The following is a 4789-nucleotide window of genomic DNA, read 5'->3' as shown; positions in this document are numbered from 1 at the left end:
AATGCCCATCACAGGAGAACAAACAAATTGCGGCATATCCATACAATGGAACGCTCCTGAGCAACAATATTAAAAGGAATGAATGGATACACACTACAACAGGAACGGATTTCAAAAGCATTTTGTTAATCATACACAAAAGAGTAGGTACGGTAGGGTTCCCTTCACATGAAGTTTAACAGGCAGAACTAAGCCATGGAAACAGCAATCAGAACAGCGGCTGCCTGGGGAAGGCGCAGGTTCCTGGAAGGGGCAGGAGAAGTTCAGGGGGGAAGGGGATGGAAATGGGGTGCTGCTGACACAATGGACACAGTTGTCTACGTCACGGAATTGCTCACAGGAACTGCATTTAATCCTGGCTCCGTTTAACAACAAAGTTTATTGACTTAAAACAGAACCCACCCTAGTCAAACTTCCTATGTCCTGAAATGGAAGGACCTCCAAATAAATTTAGCAGGGTTGGGGTGGGGGCATGGGGTGGGCGGTGGAAACAAGGGCAGGAGGTGTGTACGGTGTGCTCCCATCTGTAACAGAGGATGTGTACCTACTGCAGAAGCTCACACACGTGTACCGTCGCTGGGAGGACGCGGAAGGCACTGCTGACGGTGCCTGTCTTCCTGGAGGAGGGAGGCCTTAGGTCTGAAGTGGGAGGGACCTGTCTCAGTACTTTTTGTACTGTTAACATTTCTTTTACCCTGCTCATGGTTTTTTAAATATAAACATTAGGGGGCGGGGGCGTGGATCCAGCTGTGCCTGGCCGTGCCACGGCTGCTGATCACGGGCGCTCGGAGGGTGCGAGCAGTGAGGGGACTCCCGCAGGGCGGCCTGCCTGGGGCTCCGGGGGTGGGGGGAGTGGGGCAGGGAGATGGATAAACTGACCTTCATCTCTGGATGCCTCTTTCTCGATGGCCGCTGATATCTTCGCCATCGCCAGCAGCGCCAACCCCGACTGGATTAAAGCCGGGAGTCCGCACCGTGGGCCTTGTGCGACAGTGTCAAACCGTCCATGGACGAGACCTAACGTGCATCCCACCTGGGCTTCCCCGGGAGTGGGTCCCCACACTGTTTTTTATCATCATGGGAGTCATTTCATTGACTGTCACATGTGGTTTGCTGGTGGCTTCCCACTGGCGGAGAGAAGCTACACAATATGCTGGATGGATAGCATTCCCTGGAATGATCCTTTTCTGTGTGGCTGCCCTGATATTTCCAATAGGATTTTACATCCAAGAAGTCGGAGGTCAACCTTATAAATTACCCAACAACACAGTAGTTGGGTCATCGTATGTACTTTTTGTCTTATCAATTTTTTTTTTAAATTGATAGGACTTGTGTTTGCAGGCAAAGTTTATCAGGCTGATGAATGTCTCAATTGCTTGACATTTTTATTATTTTTTATTTTACTTAAATTTTTTATTTTTGGATGGTGGGGAGGACAAAGGCAAGGCATCTGAGTAGTCCTCACTTAGAAAGATGTTAGGTGAAACTGATGCTGAAAAAAAAAAGAAAAAAAGCTTTGATTTGTTCTCACTATGCACTTTGGATTTTTTTTTTTTAAGAGAGCCTTTTCCATAATCACATACAGACAATATTGACTAACCTCCGGAGCATATTTTCAGGCCGTCAGGTGAGGAAGAATGCTTTCTGCTGAAAAGCATGGGGCCCTTTGTGCCTCTGTGGCTCCATATTTAACGTCTAATGATTCACTTGAGGAAAAAAATTCAAAGTATTTATGAATCATGGTGGACCAGAGGGATACAAGAGAAGTTCCTGTGGGGCTGGCCTCACCTCCTAAGAAATGAGTGTTCATAGCTTCCTTGTAGTCGCATGAGCCTGTGGCACCAGAGGGGACTGCCATTGCGTTACTGCACCAAGAAGCCAATAGATCAAAACTTGTTGGCTAAAATGTATGTAAAAATTCTGAAATTCCCTATACTCTGTGTACAAAAAAAAATAAATTAATTAAACACTAAGAAACATGTTACTGGGGTGGGTGGGGGAAGTGTTCCTAATATTTATATAAATATATATAATCTATATTTTTGCTGAAAGAAAATTAGTTTAAGCCTGGCTAGTGTGGCTCAGTGGTTGAGCATTGACCCAGGAACCAAGAGGTCACCTGTTTGATTTCCCCATCAGGGCACATGCCCGGTATTCGGGCTTGATCCCCAGTAGGGGGGTGTGCAGGAGGCAGCCTATCTGTGATGTTTCTCTATTATCGATGTTTCTATCCCCCTATCTCTCTCCATTCCTCTCTCTCTCAAAACAAAACAAAACAAAAAACAAAATATATTTTTTTAAAATTAGTTTAAGTCTCTTGATAGGCTAACAGGATGTTCTGAGATTGAATTTGAGTATTCCCCTGCCCTCCGGAGCTGAAGCAGGGCCTACATGTTGCTCTGGACAGGCCAGGGGTCACGGCCTGTGTCTCTGAGGGTGGAGGGGGTGTTTGGACAAGCAGATCCAGGAGAACATTCCTTGGGCTGGGAAGTGAGAACGAGAGCCCTGAATCACGAAACCAGGGGAAAGAAACGGAATATCTGATTGCAAGGATTTCAGCCTGAAATGAGAAGCTTTCTGTGAAGGAATGTGAAAACCCATCCCATGGTGAGGAAGATTCCTCTTGATGGATTTAAAATATGAAAAGACGCCTCCCTGGTGGGTTGGGGGACAAAGCATTTAAGAGGCTGTGGGAGTAGGGGGAGAGGGTTCTTAGGTAAGATTAGGATGCAAGGTCTGGTTCTTAATTGATCTTTTGGTCTTTATTTCTACAAACAGGAATGTGCCATTAAGGGCCTTACCCAGGAATGCCCGTATTGATTGTGAGAATTGGACTGCGCTACTGACATGATTCCCTGCTTGGAGTCCAGAGCAAACACCTCGCTATCCATTATTTTCGTTGGTGTGTGAGATGGTAGGGAGGAGAGAGAACTTCACGTGTCCCAGGAGGTGCCCGGCTCCCTGGTTCTGCCAGAGGAGGAGGTGCAGGCCCTTCCCTAAGGAAGTTCTCAGTTCAGAGGGCCAGGGAAGGATCCCAATTGGGGGATCAGAGGGGAAGGAACCCTGGGTCCTGATCTTTGGGATGCATAGGATGCGTGTGGGTTCCTGACAACACAGTTGAGAGCAGTCCTGGTTAGGATTCTGTGTTCAGCCAACCTTGGGCCCAAATGTCTGATCCAGATGCCTTAGAGCCGTGGTCAGCAAACTGCAGCTCGCGAGCCACATGAGGCTCTTTGGCCCCTTGAGTGTGGCTCTTCCACAAAATACCACGGCCTGGGGGAGTCTATTTTGAAGAAGTGGTGTTAGAAGAAGTTTAAGTTTAAAAAATTTGGCTCTCAAAATAAATTTCAATCGTTGTACTGTTGATATTTGGCTCTGTTGACCAATGAGTTTGCCGACCACTGCTTAGAGCAAGCATGTCAAACTCGCGGCCCCCAGGCCACATCGTTTATTTGGCCCATGTTAGCCTTTGAGTTTGACATGCTTGCCTTAGAGAGAACTGAAGGGCCTTAGGCTGAACCACTTTACAAAGTGTAAGAGGCAAGATAGGTCCTTAGGAAAAGATCTGAAGGTGTTTTCAGCAAATGGCTAAGACCCAGATGGACATAGGGTGGGCTGTGCAACAGAGTCCCCCTGAGACAGCGTGGGGACTGCATCTGGCCCAAGCAGATGGAGGATCAGATGGGGTAAGAGAGACAAGACTTTCACATTCTCTGGTCCAGCCCCTTCCTGATAGAAACTGAGGCCCAGAGAGTGGACTGACTTGTGTCAGATGTCGGGAACAAGCTCAGTTCATGACTCAGACTCTAGCCTCCCAATCCAGTGGGTCTCCTGGGGAGTCCTGGCCTGGGGAACAGGAAGCAGAGCTGAAGCGAAGCCCTTGACCAGACAACCATGTACTCTCTTCCCTCCTAGGAACATGTTTCTACTGAGTTCCACGGAAAGGGAGCCACTCAGGCAGCCTGGAGTAAGGGCTCCTCTGAAAGGGTCATAGCACCCGAGCAGGGACATTACCTACCCAATAGCTCCCCCTCTTTTTTCCTATCAGAACCCAGGTTTTGTAGTGTGTGGAAATCTCTTCATTTCAGGAAACATAGGCCAGTTCCCCAAGCCCAAGAAATGAGTCCTAATTGACTTCATGGTATTCCAATAGCATTTCAATTACCCTTTGTCAGTGACTGGTTAAGGGTGGGCATATGACCTAGTATCTGGCCAATAAGACATGAAGGGAATTCTGTAGGTGCTTCTGAGAAAGATTTCTCTTTCCTAATAAAAGGGAAAGATGAAGCAGACACTGTCTTGCCCCCACCCCACGCCTCTTTCTTCCTGCCTTCAATATAGACGTGTATGTAGCCATGAGGGTCAAGCATGACAGTAGAGAAAGGCAAAACACCCTTAGAATGGCAGAGTGGATGGTAAAGCCCAAGCCCTTGGTGGCCTGAGTGAGCAGCTGGATCAACATCAGCAGCTGTCTACCTCCAGAATTCTTGTTAAGTAGACATTAAATGCCCTTATGGTTTAAGCTACTGTTAGCTGGGTTTCTCTCTTACTGGTAGCCAAAAGCAATCCTGATTGGCACTGGCCATAACTGTTAGTGTAACTCCAACCAACTTCCAGAGAAGTTGTATAGAAATAGCCTTTGGTCAGCCTCCCCAGCCGTGGGATCTGCTCTCCTGAAGCGCCCACCCAGCTTGCTTGACAGCCCTCAAGCACATGGAGTCCGGTAGAGTCCTCCACCCATTGCTCCATCCCCACCGGGCGTGGCTGTGAAGGCCAGTCAGCAAAGGGA

At 47.9% G+C, this 4789-nt stretch overlaps 1 pseudogene across 1 annotated transcript; it reads left to right on the top strand.

Moving 5' to 3' along the window:
• Positions 1 to 865: 865 nt before the first annotated feature.
• LOC307115368 (modulator of smoothened protein-like) lies at positions 866 to 4123 on the top strand (annotated as a pseudogene). Its single transcript has 2 exons — positions 866 to 1346; positions 4049 to 4123. The product of its transcript is annotated as a modulator of smoothened protein-like (transcript).
• The last annotated feature ends 666 nt before the right edge of the window (positions 4124 to 4789 follow it).

This window comes from Cnephaeus nilssonii (assembly GCF_951640355.1).
Source record: "Cnephaeus nilssonii genome assembly, chromosome: 19".
Classification (NCBI taxonomy): Eukaryota; Metazoa; Chordata; class Mammalia; order Chiroptera; family Vespertilionidae; genus Cnephaeus; species Cnephaeus nilssonii.
Note: the sequence above shows the minus strand (reverse complement) of the source record. Positions and strands in the feature narration are given on the sequence as shown.